Genomic DNA, 16,712 nt, shown 5'->3' with positions numbered 1-16,712 from the left:
AAGGTAACTTAGTCTCACCGAGTGTCTTTTATGTGACATCGGGATTCATTTCTAACAACAGTGTTTCATTCTGTTGTGTATAAGGTCACTATGAGTCAGAACCAACTCAACAGCACCTAACAACAAGCAATAGCATGGTCCAATAAAACTTTATTTATGGACATTGAAAAAAAAAAAAGAAACGCTGGTGGTCCAGTGGTTAAGTGCGCAGCTGCTAAGTGAAAGGGCTGGTAGTTCGAACTCACCGAGTGGCCCCGCTGGAGGAACAGTTACTGATGTTCTCTCAGAAAGATGCAGCCCTGAGAACACCGTGGGGCAGTTCTATTCAGTTAAGTGGGATCACTTTGCTTTGGCATTGGTTCCACAGCACCTAATAACAACAGTATTCCATAGATCTCATCCGTTTCAGAAAGTCAACTCTACACTTAAACTAGGAGGTGCTGAAAAGTTTTCTCTGGCTTGGACCTTTTGTCCTTGAGTCGAGTATGACTCACAGCTACTGCATGTGATGAACATGGACTACCCCACAGAGTTTTCTCGGCTGTAATCCTTACAGAAGCAGACCACCAGAACTTGCTCCTTGGAGCCACTGAATGGGTTTAAACAGCTTTTAGTTAGTTGGAGTTAAATTAAAATTTTCTTCTGGGAGTCTTCATCAAGTCAAATAGGACTTAAGATGTCTATAAATCATGTATGACCGCAAGAATAATGTTTAAAAATTGAAAAGACAACCAAAAAAACATTGTTAGTTATAAAAATAGGCAGCTGGACTCCATCTGTTCTCAGTTTTCTATCTGTAAAATGGGAATAATAACAGTCCATACCTCATAGGACCACTGTTATTAAATAAATGACTTAATGCATGTAGAATCTCTCACAGAGGACTTTCTGCTTAGGAACTAGCCATCAATTCCCACAGTAAGGGTAACAGCTGCAACTACACCAAAATCTAAAGAATAGACAGGCTTCTCTCATTGGTAAAATTATCCTTGAATTTTAGTCCTTACGCATTTCAAAAGATATATGTCTGACACTCTGGACAGACTGGGTGGTCTTGAGTAAATCTGAATCACTGCTATTTGGCTTATGATCCCCCAAGGCAGCATGGGTCCAATACCTAACAGGCAACTAATGAACCTTTCTTGAAACTGAGATGGCAGTCACGTGCTGAGAGCTGAGTGCCTTCTGTCTTCTGAAGTTTTTCTCTACATTTCTCTTTTGAAATGATTGATTTATGCTTGTGGGTAAAATGTTGATGTCAGAAAAACTCAGTTTGAATAAGAGAACAGATTTTTTTTTTTTTTAAATCAAGGAAAACGCAATTTCCCTGGTAAAGCAGTGTTGGTATTTGAGCGCTTTGTGCACTACAGTCACATTTATCACAGGCTGCCAGAATGACAGCTATTCCTACATTTCTACTTTCTCATTTGTGTGGAGAAAACTGATCCTGTAAACCCAACACCTCTCCAGTCTGCAACCCCGCTGTCCCTAACAGACGCCTTCACACACAGCCAATGAGCAGTCAGTATTAGGTAGGTTGTTAACAACTCTCAAAGGATGTCCTAAAATGCATAGATCGCAAAGTAGAGAAGGAGCCTTCAGTTCTCAGTGTGCTGTAGTAGAGTGATGTTCATCACCTCCTTGCTCTAAAACCAGTTGCTAAGGATTGGAGTCCAGGAATAATGACCCATCTGTATCAGAGTAGAACAGCTCCGTAGGGTTTCCAGTGTGGTCTTCCTATATTAGTAGATGCCAGGTTTGTAATTCCAAGGCACCTCTGAATGAATTCAAGCCAACCTTTTGTTTACTAACCAAGCAGTTAAATGTTTGCGCCATTCAGGAGCTCCCCTTCCTGTAATGTAAAGATTATTTTCTCTAAAGGAGCTCTGGTAGTGTAGCAGTTACGAATTGGGCTATGAACCTCAAGGTCAGCAGTTTGAAACTACCAGCTGTTCCACAGGAGAAAGATAAGGCTTTCTGCTCCCGTAAAAACCTGCTCCTCGGAAACCCTGTACAGGGTCGCTATGAGTCGGAACTGACTCCATGGTATGCACACAACCACCACACCTAATGTCTTTTAGCTAGAAAGTTGGAGAATTCTGCCTCACTAGTGAAAGTTGGGTGGGGAAACTGTTTCCCATTCATTGGCAAATGATGTTTAGAAATAAAACAAAGCTTGTCTGTCATAAGGAATCCTGGTGTGACATTGTAGATTCAGCCCAGACTGCTAACCACAAGGTAGTGTCAGACCCACCTGCTGCTCCTCAAAGTCCTACACAGAGTCCCTAGGATTCGGAAGTGACTCAATGGCACTTAATAACAACAATAAAAACAGCAACAACGACAACATATGGCGTTTTTTATTTCTCACCAAAACCCCTTTTCAGTGTTTTGCTGCAGTTTCCCTGAATGGAAGGCAAACAAATCTACCTGTTGTACCTAAATACCAAAGACTGACACAATCATGTAGGAAAAGAACCATAATGCCCTGATTTAATGACTTTCCAGTTTGAATAGAGTGCTTATCTTCCAGAACAAAATGATCTTCCATCCAAAACAAGTCACAGTATTCACTAGAGCAGAACAATGGATTCTGTAAAACATTTTCGTTTGAGCCACAAGGTCAGTGGTTCAAACCCACCAGTTCAAACACTATGCAGGGCGGCTATGAGTCAGAACTGACCCAAAGACACTTAGCAATAACAACAACGACCTTGAAGACTTAATCCTTAAGTGTTGCTTGTTCATTGCCATCAAATAGGCTATACAGAGCAAGAACATAGTTCTGCGTTATCTTTGAGCCCATTGTATTGTCTCATGTGTAGTACCCTCCAACCTGGAGGGCTCGTCTTCCAGCACTACATCAGACAAAATTCTGAAGTGATCCACAAGGTTTCCATTGACTCCTTTTTGGAAGCAGATCAACAGGTTTTCCTCCCAAGTCTGTCTTAGTCTGGAAGCTCTGCTAACACTTATCCACTGTGGCTGCTCTGCTGATATTTGAAATACATGTGGTGTAGCTTCGAGTATCACAGCAACACACAAGCCACCATGGTGTAGCAAACGGATAATAGGAACCTCACATGCCATGTTAAGTAGAAGCTCTAAAGAAATCTAGCTCTCTCCTCATCTGGAGCAAATGGGAGTGGAGTAAAAAGACTCGAGGGAAACACATAGTGTGAGCTTCATGTCCAGCAGCCTGATGCCAGAAGAACTCGATGGTGCCCGGTTACCACTGTGGATTGCTCAGGTCAGGATCCCAGTAGAAAGTCGTGGACAGAGAGGGAGGAAGAAGCTGTAAAATAAAGTTCAAAATCATAATAAAGACCAGACTTCCTGGTCTAATGGAGATCAGTGGGTGAAAGCCCTGAGACTGTGGCCCTTAGGGACCCTTTTAACTGGAAGTGAGTCCACCCCCAGGAATCAGCTTTCAGTCAAATAGACAGACAGGGACTCTAGGGAGGTATGTACTTTTCCATACTATCAACTCTCAGAGACCAAAAAGGCAGCATTTGCCCCAAAACAAAGCTCAGAAGGCAAGAAGTGGCAGGAAAGAAGGGTGCGTGGAAATGTGAATGGCAGGGGTGGGGGTGGTGTGCAGCCAGTGTTACGAGACAAAATCTGTACCAATTGTTGACTGGAAAACTAACGTGCTCTGTCAATTTTCATACAAACTACAATTAAAAAAGTGAAATAAAACCCTCCAGTAGCTCCTCAGAAAACCTACACAGGATCACTGTGAGTCAGAACCAACTTGATAGCCCTAACAACAACAAAGTAGAGGGTTGGAGAAAAAGAGGAAGCCCTCCAACGAGATGGACTGGCACAGTGGCAGAGGTGTTGGGCTCCAGCTTAGCAACAATTGTGAGGTTGGCCCAGGACTGGGTAGTGTTTTATTCTGTTGTGCATAGGGTCGCTATGAGTTGGTACCAATTCAATGGCATCTAACACAACAACAATGTAAGGTTTCAATGCCTAGTTTTTTGGAGTAGATCACAGGTTTTTCTTTAAAAATGCAAGCTGACTGCCTCATCTTTCTCCAAACTTTCTGTTAGCAGCCCAGTGCTTAATCCGCTGCGTCATGTGCTTAACTTTTTTCTTTTTTTTAAAGTTTTTATTGTGAATTGAGTGATAGTTTACATGGGAGACCATCCTATCATATTTCGTTTCACTGCAATGATTACAACCCTCTCCATGTGTCATTGTTCAACAATATTTGCTTCTATTCCCTCTGTTTTTTATTGGCTGTGCTCAACAACACACAGGAATATACAATCATTTAAACAACAAAAGGGTACATTCTGCACATATGCTTAACATTGTGGTTTTATTATGTAGAACAGAGCCTGGAATAGATTAAATTTTCAGTAAATGAATGATGTGTAGAATCTTGTTGTTAGGTGCCATTGAGTCAGCACTGCCTGGTCCTCAGTCCTGTGGCATCCTCACAAGTGTTTTATTTGAGCCCATTGGTGCAACCACTGTGTCGATCCATTTCACTGAGAGCATTCTTCTTGTTTGCTGACGCGTCCTTTATCAGTGGAGTCCTAGTGTGGCACTGTGGGTTTATGTGCTGGACTGTAAGGTCAGTGATTCAAGCTCACCAGCTGCTTCTTGGAAGCCCTATAGAGGGTTGCTATGGGTTGGAACTGACTCAAAGGCACTTAATAAAAACAATAAATTGGAGTAGAACTAATAGCAATGGATTTGTGTTGGTTTTATAGTTGTTGTTGTTTTTTTTTTGTGTGTGTGTGTGTGTTTTGTTGTTGTTGTGCTTTGCCAAGCATGATGTTCTTCTCCAGAGACTGGTCCCTCCTGATAACATGTCTAACATACATGAGACGAAGTCTTTCCATCCTTACATTTAGCTGTACTTCTTCCAATGCAGATCTGTACATTCTTCTGGAAGTCCATGGGATAGCCAATATTCTGTTTGAACTGCAAGATTGGTGGTTCAAGCTCACCAACTGCTCCTTGAAAACCCTATACAGAGTTGCTATGGGTTGGAACCGACTTGACAGCATTTAATAACAACACAACAACACAGCAACCGTGCATCTGGTTGTTTGGTTCTGTATGTGTGTGCCCTTTAGCTGGAATAGTTCAAAGGCATAAAGTATATTTGTTAGTCATGTGGACTATAGTAAAAAAGTATAAATGATGCTATTTCTGTCTTTATGAGATATTTTTTTGGGTATTTATGCTTATGTTGGAGTCCTGGTGTGGTGCTGTGGGTTAATACGCCAAAGTGCAAAGCCGTTTGAACTGCAAGGTTGGTGGCTCAAGCTCACCAGCTGCTCCTTGGAAACCGTATCCAGGGTCGCTATGGGTCGGAACTGACTTGATGGCACTTAACAACAACAATGCTTATGTTATAATGTACTGTTGAGCATACAAAATTGCTTTCCTTAACCTCCCATGAGCCTGGTTGGGATCATCTCAGTTAAAGTCTAACCCAACTCTCCCATTTTAAAAAGCTTTTACTATTCATCTTCTTTTGTAAGGAGAAAAGACTCATTTGTAGCTTTTCTTTAAAAAAGAAGTACAATTCGAAATAAGTACAATAAACCTTGGTCAGACCTCCTTATGGTTTTGAAACTAGATTTAAAACAATTTAAAAATGTGTGTATGTGTATCTGGGCTTTAATGAATTGTGGAGAGGGACGTTAAGAGATTGCAACATAAAATGGGATTAATATTCTAATGATTTCTGAGCCTTCCAGCAAATGACCAAACCCCAAACCCAACCAGTCACCATCATTCAGTTTTGACTCACAGTGATCCCAAGTATTTCAGAGCAGCTTCACACTCCATAGTGTTTTCACTGGCTGACTATTGGAAATAGATTCCCAGGCATTTCTTCCCGGGCACCTTGGGGCTGACTCAACCTTTTGGTTAGTAGGTGATCCATTAATGTACTGCATTCCCTAAAATTCCCTCATCAAACAGTGGTGCCAGCCACTCCTTTCTCTCTCTCTCTCTCTCTCTCTCTCTGTCTTTCTCTCTCTCTCTCTTTCATCAAATCTTTGTCCAGCACTAACTTGGGAAAGAGCCACTAGTATTTCTTATGTATGTTCTGCTCATTCTGCTTTGGAAAAAGAAATTTGTACCCCCTGCCTCATCTAAAGACTGGATTAGAAGTTAATGCTATTTGGCAAAAAAAAAAAAAACAAACAAAAAAACAATGCTAGCATTTTGAATTCTTGCTCTAGGTCAAAATCAGCCTTCCTTTCAGGTACTCAACTGAGTATGTAAACTGAAAGTAAAGTTCCCCAAAGTCCTAGCTGCTTACCACTCAGCCAATGTCTTTCTTCACAGGCTCCTTGAGACTGTGCTGTTCTTGTGTGGAGCTGGTAACAAAAACCAAGCTATCCATGTGGGACCGGCAATCAGCAGCTGGTCATGGCTCTCTTGAGGCCAGCTTTCTTAAAAGGCTACCCTAGATTCATTAAATGTAACAGTTCACATAACCACCATCTGTTTGTTCCTCAGAATTGCCTTGCCAATCCATGACCCCGGCACACTTTCCACTTGCAGTCTCTGTAAAGGTCCACTTTGTATGGGCTCTTGTTGGAATCAGCATCCAAGAAGAGCAGTTTTAATTGCTCGTTACTGAGGTGTTCTACTCTGAGCCTTTAGTTTAGAAGATTCCAATATTATCATGTCCCATGACTTTCCCAAATGTCTCTTCATCAAATCAAGAAAATAGCTCCAATTTCAATCATTTAAACCTACCAGCATCTCTTTGGAAAGTCTATACAGGGTCGTTATGAGTAGGAACCCACCGGATGGCATTTAGCAGCAATAACAATGAGCCAGTATTATTTCTAGTTGCCATTAAGGTGTTCTTGTCAGGCACCATCTAGGCTGTTGGGATCCTGCTGCACATTCCTCTACTTCTTTTCAGAATGTGATCTTTTCCATTAAAGAAAAGAACTCTCAAGGAGGCTGGTAGAGAGAGTTCATGCACTGCAAAGAGACTTTCCTATTGGGATGATTGAACTTAGAGAAGGATTTGCAAGGAGGCCCTGTTAGTCATGTGGACTATAGGAAACAAGTATAAATGATAATATTTCTGTCTTCATGAGATCTTTTTTTGGGTACCTATGCTTATGTTATAATGTACTGTTGAGCATACAAAATTGCTTTCCTCAACCTCCCATGAGCTACTGGTGCCAATAGCTAGTTACTAACTGAAATGATGGAGGCTCAAGTTCACCTAGAGGCACCAAGAAGAAAGGGCTGGTGATCTATTTCTGAAAAATCAGCTTTTGAAAACCCTTTGGGGTGCAGCCCTACTCTGACACACACGGGGTCACTGTGATTCAGAGCCAACTCCACAGTGACTGGTGGTGGTTGTTCAGTGCTTTTGAGTTGGTTCCGACTCATAGCAACCCTTTATAGGGTTTTCACAGAGTGGTTGGTGGGTTTGAACTACTGACCTTGAAGTTAGCAGTCCACTGCTTGTCCTACAGTGCCATACCAGGACTGTTGTTGTTAAGTGCCTTCAAGTCGGTTCTGATTCACAGGGTTTCCAAGGAGCGCTTGGTAGGTTTGAACTGCCGACTGCAACTCAAACCGACCTTGCGGTCCAGTCTGATCTTGAAGCACCACACCAGGACTGCATTTGGGAAGTGGATGTCTAGTGTTCAGTTGTGTATCCAGGAAGCAACCTTTGCAAAATGCTGTGAGTTGTCTTTCTTCTGACTCCTCTGAGTCCTGCTATGGTGCTGTAGGATCGGCACTGGACTGTTAACTGCAAGGTCGACAGTTCAAACCCACCAACCACTCCTGGGAGACCCTGTAGAGGATCACTATGAGTGGAAACCATTGCAGTGGCACTTAACAACAAAAAACATCTCTGGTTCCAAGGGGACATGTGGTCCTTTAAGGCTGCAAGATTGAGTTTGCTAATTGTGTCCTGCCTCAGAGGAAGAAAAGCTTTGCATTTCTAATTGCCTTTTAATTCTTTTTGAAAACATTTAGGTCAGCAAAATATACGGTCCCATTCTGAGTGCCTATTGAATACTGATTTTAAATATCTTATGCTTCTAGCCAGCTCTTGGTAAATGCGGTTGAAAGAACAGCTACGTTCGTTCCCTCAGAATAATCATTCTGAGAAGCGTATTCTTTTTCTGGTATGGATTTTCAAGTACCTCTCAGTCTCCAGTAAAATTGAAACAAAACCCAGAGGCAGTTCTCGAGGCTCACTAGTTTGATCAACCAGCTGAATCTGAAGCATTATTTGAACCAGATTCACATTCAGTGGGGATCTTGCTAATACCAGGATTTGGCATTTATTTGCTCACTTCGGAATCTTTTCATGGATGATGCTAGTTTGCATACTGTCAAACTTCTTCTCCCTCAGACGCAATTTTGAGTTTTTAGCCTTGGTTTCTCTGACTTTTTGTACTTAATCTGAGTGGCACACAGTGAAGTGCTGGGCTGCAAAATGAAAGGTGGGTGGTCCAAACCCACACAGCAGATCTTCCCAGAAGAAAAACCTAATAATCAGTTCCCATAAAGATTTAAATCCCCCAAATCCACTGTCAATGAGTTGACTCCCATTCACAGTGACCCTATAGAGACAGATTATGAGACTACATCTTTATCAGTGCAGACAGCCTCATATTTCTTCTGAGGAGTGGCTGGTGGATTTGAACTGCTGACCTTAAGGCTAACAGCCCAATGCCTAGCCCAAAATGTCACAAGGGTTCTTTTCTGTAACAAGTGCAGCTCAGAAAACCCATGGGGCAGGTCTACACTGTAGCATTGGGTTACGGAGTCGAAATTGACCTGAAGGTCCCTTGCCACAACAGTTCACTGATGCCTTGTGTTTACCTGTCTTTTCACAATGAAAAAAAACAAAAAAACAAAAAAAAAACCCACCATCTTGTTTGCAGGAATACAACCAAGGATGAAAAATGAGTTTGACATTTTGACACATTGTCTTCTGTGTTGCTTGTTTGATGCTGTTGCCATAGTAACATTCAGTATATCTTGAGGTCAGCAGCAATAGTCCTTTTTGTGCTGATAACTTTCAAATTAGATTTTTAAAACATCCTGGCTAAATACCTTTTTTTAAGTATATTAGGATGCTGGAGAGGAAAGCTTAGGAAACCTAGGTCTCTGATCTGAAGTATGTCAGACAGTGAGTCACTAAAGACCTGGAAGTGAATTCACGTTATTTATTCATGTGAGTTTACAATGTATTAACCTGGAGATTGATTTTAGCAATAAAGGTTTAAACACTTTTTGATTATCAGAATGCTTTGTGCTTGTGTTGGGAAGAAAAGAAAAATGGCAACTCAGGTGCAAGTATTTGATTCTAGGGCATAATCACAAGAGAGATTTTTATTTTATTAAAGAGACTCATTTGTAGTATATTATGCTGAGATCTCATTAATGAGCCATGGGAAGCATTTTAGAGTCCAGTTTCCTAGTGGGATCAACTGATTCTCCAAATCACTCCTTCAGAGGTCAGAGATGAATTGTTGTTGTTGTTAAGTGCCGTCGAGTTGATCCCAACTCATGCGACCCTGTATAGGGCTTCCAAGGAGCAGCTGGTGATCTTGAACTGCTGAACTTGCAGTTCAAGTGACTTTGCAGTGTGACGCATTAGCCCACAGCGCCACACCAGGATTCCAAAGATGAGTTAGGGTAGTTCATATATATGTATATGTGAGGATGGCACAGGACCAGTGGTCAGTGCTTCATTCTGCTGTACGTAGGGAGACCATGAGCTGGAGCTGAGTCAACAGTACCTAACAGCCACCACAGGTACACAGGAGTCTTTGGATGGTGCAAATAATGAACTTGATCAGTTACTGATACAGAAGTAAAGAGGTTCTAGTCAACCCAGAGGTGCTTCAAAAGAATGTCTTGGAGATAAAGTTCTGAAAAAACAGCCACTGAAACCCCAGTGGAGCACAGTTTTTTACACTGCCCCACATGGGATCACCATGAATTGGAAGGAACTCAATGATGGTTTATTGTAGTTATCAGCTACCTGTGGTCACCATATTGCTGCAGAGCAAACCACCCCAAAACTCAGTGGTTTACAGTCATACACATATATTTTCCTTCAGTTTGGGTGATTCTACTGATAAGGGCCAGACTCAACTGAGAAGGAAGAGAGAAAGTAGTAATGTGCCTGTTCAAATCTTTGCTGTGCCAAATTTGCTACTTTTTCTCCAACACAAGTAACATGTGAAAGCTAAAGACAGAGTGAGAGGGACTTATAGAGTTACATGGTGAGATGATTGACCATTCATTGGGACCATTCATAGACACTTACATTGTGGCTTTCATACTCCTATTATTGTTAGATGCCACTGAGCCCACCCCAACTTATGACGACTTTCTGAGAAAGAATCACCACCCACTCTTGTGCTGTTTTCATAACCAGTGGATGCTTAACTACATCCTGTGGATACTGTGTACTTTGATCATCTTCCGAACTTGGGTGATCATTTTCTAACACTATACTGGATCATTTTCTATTGTGATCCTTAGGGTTTCTATGAACTAATTTTCAGAAGTAGATCACCAGATGGTTTTTTCCTAGTCTGTCTTAGTATGAAAGTTCTGATGAAACCTGTCCACCTTGGCTGACCCTCCTGGTATTTGAAATACTGGTGGCGTAGCTTCCAGCATCACAGCCACACACAAGTCATCACAGTGCAATACCCTGACAGACGAGCAATGGGTTCATACACCAACAGGATGCTCATTTGACTAATCTGAATTCAGTCACTCTGAAAAGATTTGCTGAAAGCAATCACTGAGACTCCATTTAGAGATGAGGAATCGTATATAATCCATGAATTAAATTTGCTCTACCACCTCAACATTCATGGAAGCAGCAGTCAAGAAATCCAACGACAGATTGCATTAGGCAAATCTGCTGCACAAGACCTCTTTAAGGTGTTCAAGAGCAAAGATGTCAATTTGAGGACTAAAGTGCACTTGACCCAAGCCTTAGTATTTTCAGTTGCCTCATATGCATGTGAAAGTTGAAGAATATATAAAGAAGACTGTAGAAGAATTGATGTATTTAGGTTGAATTGGAGAAGAATATTAAAGATACCATAGACTGCCAGAAGAACAAACCAATCCATTTTGGAAGAAGTGCAACCAAAATGATCCTCAGAAGTCAAGATGACCAATCTTTGTCTTTCAGACTTCATAAATATTATGAGGAGGGACCAGTCCCTGGAGAATGATAGCATGCTTGGTAAAGTAGAGGGACAACGAAAAAGAGGGAGACCCTCAGTGAGGTAGATCTGCACAGTGGCTGCAACAATGGGTTCAAGCAGAGCAGAAACTGTAAGGATGACACAGGACCAGGCCTTGTTTTGTTCTGATGTACATAGGGTCACTAAAGATCAGAACCAACTTGTTGGCACCTAGCAACAAGCAATGCCACCCCAAAGTAGATTACTCGAAATACAGTGATAACTTGCCTTTTTTGGTTAATTAAAGGTTAAAGACAATTTGAGATATTTCAGAACTTGTTCTTACTCTTAACAATCAGCTATGTCCACTCCACTTGGGCAAGCCATGTCATTTCGTAGACCAATCACAAGGCTGGGGTGTCAGAGAAAGAATTTGTAAACTTTTAAGCTGTTACTGATCAGTTAGCAGGATTTAAATCAGGCTACATGACTAATAAAATTTCAAATCCAACATCTGTCGCCATATTCCCAACCCTTCTCTTGGATTTGTGGGGCATGACTCGTTGGTAGATCTCTTGGTAAATCTGTTTGTTTATATATGAACACAAGGCTGCCCTCCACTTACCACAGGTGGGATTTTCTGTATCCCACCAGAATGTGTTTATACAGGTGATTTCAAGAACTTCACAATAGAGTGTTCTTTGGGTGGCTTGTCCATGAGGAAGAGAACCCATAGTCCAGGTTGGAGTGGATTTCTAATTATCCGTAGGTGGATAAATCAAATAAAGGCAACTCTACCCTTTAACTTTTTCTTAACAATATTTTCTGCCTTGCTTTATTTTAAAAATTTCCCCTCTTAACTTGTGGTTTAGCCAAGACAAAGAAAAGCCCTTTAAGTATGTTAAGTCACCCTGTTGTCCTTACTGGGTTCTTCCCTGGGGAGGGTTGAAGCCCAGAGGTGGTGGTAGTTGGTTATGTGCTGTGAAGTGGTTCTGACTCATAGCGACCCTGTACAGGGTTTCCGAGGCTGTAAATCTTTACGGGAGCAGAAAACCTCATCTTTCTCCCGTGGAACAGCTGGTAGTTTCAAACTGCTGACCTTGCGTTTTGCAGCCTGATTCGTAACCATTACGCTACCAGAGTAAGGTCCAGGTAAAGTTGTTGTGTTCATGATCAATTTTAGGAGCTCAGCTGCCTGAGAGGAACAGGCCAGGTTACAAAAGGAGTTTTTGGCCAGGGTCTAGGTTGCTTGTATCCACATGCAGCCACACAATTTATTGAAGGTTGGGAAATTCCTGGAACATAAGTACTAACCTCAAATGGTAAAAGTGAATGAGTTGGGAATTAAGGGGATACGTCAAAAAGTATTGTGGTTAGGGTTCCAGATCATACCTGCACAGAGTAATTCCAAACAAAACGTTGTTTAAGCCTGTTTGTGATCAGTGAATAGCTGTAGACAAGTTCCCTCAGTAAGAAACTTCAAAAAGTTCTTGAAAGAAAGTTTAATTGAAACCCCCATGTACTTGTCTTAGTCATAGGGTGCCTTCAGATTAAAAAATCCAATCAACACAGTGATTTCTGAGCGGAACCGTTGGACCAGGTAAATTCAGGGCAGAGGTGTCAGCTCGGAAGGTTATGTCACTGTTTTGTGGGATTCCCAAAGCTTAATCGTAATAGATTTTCTATCAAGGACAATCAAAGGGGTTTGTTAGGGAGACGTTTTAAGAAAATTGAGAACTGCGTTGGTGAGAATAAAGTCAGGAAAGTTGTACCTAGGAATTTTTAATTTTTTTATTTTTCCATCATAACAATGTAATGGTAGCAAGGCTGTGCTATGAGAATTTCATTGGGAAATCTTAGCCCATCCTTCTCCTCCTTTAGGCTTCTTTTTATCTTCAAACTCAAAGATTGAAAAGGAACATGAATTAATTCCCTAGGGGATGCCCAAACTGCTGCTTTGATGTGGTGCAAATAAAACAGCATAGAATTCTTTGAGGAAGGATTGGTGTTGTGAAGCACCGTGGAGTCAGTTCCCACTCATAGAACCCTGTATAGGGTTTCCAAGGCTTTACATCTTCACAGGTACAGAAAGGCTCCTTTCTCCCATGGAGCAGCCAGTGGGCTTGAACTGAAGACTTTGTGGTTTGCAGTCCAGTGCTTATCATATAGAACCACTGCGCTCCCTAAGGAAGCAGTGGGTGTGTGCAGTGGAGTCGGTTTCCGACTCATAGCGACCCTGTACAGGGTTTCCGAGGCTGTAAATCTTTACAGCAGAAAGCCTCATCTTTCTCCTGTGGAACAACTGGTAGTTTCGAACTGCTGAGCTTGCGGTTCGCAGCCCGATTCTTAACCACTACGCTACCAGAGGAAGGTTTAGAGAGATGGAAACAGCACCTTCAGAAGTGTATAGACCTAGATGGAGGATGTGTCAAGAAACAGTAGCTTCCTGTTTTGATATTTTTGTTTGATAGAGATTTCTGTGATTTTGTAGCAATAGTTTTTTACTTACCCTCATATTATTGATACTTTAGTTGTCCAGTTCTGCTGTAACTAACGGAAACATCAAAGTAGGTAGCATTAGTAAAGAGAAGTTTATTTTCCCACACTTTAGGAGCTAGAAGTCCAAATTCAGGACCTTGGCTGAAGGGCCAGCCTTTCTCTCTGCATCCACTGGCTCCAGGGGAAGGTCCTCGTCTCTTTTCAGCATCTGTTTCTTAGCTCCCTGGAAGTCTCCTGTGGCCAGGCATCATCTCTGCTTGCTTGCTTCATCTGCTCTTTGATATCTCAAAAGGGATTAGCTGAAGACATACACAGCCGTAATAAGCCTCTTTGTTAAGTGCCGTAGAGTCAGTTCTGACTCCTAATGACCCTATATAGGATTTCCAAGGAGCATCTGGTGGGTTTGAACTACCAACCTTGTGTTTTGCAGTCCAGTGCTGATCCTACAGCACCACACAAATACACACAAAGCCTGTGCTCAAGTGGAATTGTAAACACTATACGAAAAATTAAACTCACACACATGATGCTTTGGAACACAATAGAACTAGAAAACTGGGTTTCTGAAGCTAAGTGTTTGTGGAGCCAGATAGCCTCCTCTTTCTCTCACAAAGTAGCTGTGGGTTTGAACTGAAGGCCTTGCGGTTAGTAGCCCAATACTTAATCTACCATGCCACCAGGTCACAACACATGTTTTGGGGACACAATTGAATCCATAAAGGTACCTATGTAGCCTCCACATCTTGCCCATTGTATTCCTGATAGCATCTGCTGTTTCCCTTCACTGTTTGTCCTGATACAGACCTGTACCACCCATGGTCCCTCTGCCTGTGCTAAGATTTTGTCTTGCAGGCCATGTTAAAAAATAATTTGCTAGAAAAGGTCAAATTCTGATTCCCATTCAGATCTAAAATGAAGGTTTATTCTACTCATTATTCAATGAAGGAAAGGAACCAGCAGATGTTATAACCCGTTCAAAAGAGGATCCGAAAAAGGGACTCATTTATAGATGTGGGATATTGAAATGAATGCACAAATTGAGGCAAACCATTTTTCCCCGGGCTGGATGTCACTCAAACATCCTCTAAAGGGGACACAATTTGCATGTCAATACACAACAATAATTCTGCATTGCTATCAAGCACTCACCATTTACCAGAGTTATAAAATAGCTCTCAGAAAACCAGATAAGCGTGGGGAGGGGGCACCGCATCTAGAAGATACATAGTTTTTCACTGAGGCACATGCTTTTCCCCTATAAATGGTCAGTCAAACTGTTATTGACTTGACCACTCACCCTGTTAATCAGTTAGTATCAAGTGCATTCCAACTCACGGTGGCCCCATAGAACAGATCTGCTCTGTAGGGTTTTCTAGACTGATCTTTCAGAGGTAGATACTCAGGCCTGTTTCCTAGATGCCTCTAGGTGGGTTCCAACTGCTAGCCTTTTTTTCTAGTTGTTGTTGAGTGCTGTCAAGTTGGTTCCAACTCTTAGTGACCCTGTATAGGGTTTCTAAGAAGCAATTGGTAGGTTTGAACTGCTGACTTTGTGGTCCGCAGTCCAGTGCTGATCCTACAGAGCCATACCAAAAGTCCTTTGGCTAGTAGTTGAATGCAAGGAGACAGCATCATGTCTATCGATACCATTTTTTTTTTTTAAACTTGCTTGCAAACTGTTTATTTGGTTACATCTCACCCAGCCTCACACCAGAATGAGAGCATAAAACACCAACCATCCAGTCCTTAATGACCAAGATGACACAAATGAAGAGAGAGAAAGTTTTCATTTTTAAAATGGTTCTGAGATGAAAGTACTTTTTTTGAGTTATAATCCTAAATCCTTCTTCCAGGAGATTCCAAAACCTTGTCATGGGTCTGCCTGCAGAGTTTTCAGGTTGTTGCTAATGGTTTAGCCTTTGTTGATGTTGTCAGGTGCCATCGAGTTGGAATCAACTCATAGCGACCCCATGCACAGCAGAACGAAACAATGTCTGATCCTGGACGAACCTCACTACCGCTGCCACACTTGAGTCCATCAATGATGCCACCTGGCCGATCCATCTCGTTGGGGGTCTTCCTCTTTTTCTCTGACCCTCCATCTTACCCAGCATGACATCCTTCTCCAGCGACTGTTCTCTCCTGACAATATGTCCAAAGTATGAGAGACGAAGCTTAGCCATCTTGGCCTCTAAGGAGCACTCTGGCTGCACTTCTTCCAAAACGGATCTATTGGTTCTTTTGGCAGTCCATGGTACTTCTAGTATTCTCCTCTAACACCACAATTCAAAGGAATCAATTCTTCTACAATCTTCCTTATTCACTGTTCAGCATTCGCATCCATATGAGGTTATTGAAAGTACCATGTCTTGGGTCAGGCGCACCTTAGTCCTCAAGCTGACATCTTTGCTCTTCAACACTTTAAAAAGTTCCTGTGTAGCAGATTTGCCTAATGCAATATGTCGTCTGATCTCTTGACTGCTGCTTCCATGAATGTTGATAGTTGATCCAAGAAGAATGAAGTCCTTGACAACTTCAGTCTTTTCTCCATTGATCAGAATGTTGTTCACTGGTCCAGTGGTGAGGATTTTTGTTTTCTTGAGATTGAGATGCAATCCATACTGAAGGCTGTGTTCTTTGCTCTTCACCAGTAAAGGTTTAGCCTTAGAAAGAATGAATTTCTCTAGAGTGGATGTGGTGGTGGTTATGTGCCGTGGAGTCAATTCCGACTCATAGCGACCCTGTACTGGTTTCCAAGGCTGTAAATCTTTACAGGAGCAGAAAGCCTCATCTTTCTCACATGCAACAGCTGGTAGTTTCTAATTGCTGAACTTACACCTTGCAGCCTGGTTCGTAACCACTACGCTACCAGAGCTCCTTGTGGATAGTCACATGATATTTCATTATGAGACCCTGTCTTGGTTACCTCGTGTTACTTTACCAGAAATCCCACATGTGATGGCTGCAACAACAACAAAGAAACCAGAGTGTGTCCTCTCACAGTTCAGGAAAGAAGGACTTCTCTCACTGCCAGTTGTT

At 41.9% G+C, this 16,712-nt stretch overlaps 1 protein-coding gene across 1 annotated transcript in view; it reads left to right on the top strand.

Moving 5' to 3' along the window:
- PID1 (phosphotyrosine interaction domain containing 1) overlaps positions 1-16,712 on the top strand; it is a 300,659-nt gene that overhangs the window by 244,843 nt on the left and 39,104 nt on the right. The window lies entirely within an intron of this gene.

Source organism: Chrysochloris asiatica, unplaced genomic scaffold (assembly GCF_000296735.1).
Source record: "Chrysochloris asiatica unplaced genomic scaffold, ChrAsi1.0 scaffold00096, whole genome shotgun sequence".
In the NCBI taxonomy this organism is placed as follows: Eukaryota; Metazoa; Chordata; class Mammalia; order Afrosoricida; family Chrysochloridae; genus Chrysochloris; species Chrysochloris asiatica.
Note: the sequence above shows the minus strand (reverse complement) of the source record. Positions and strands in the feature narration are given on the sequence as shown.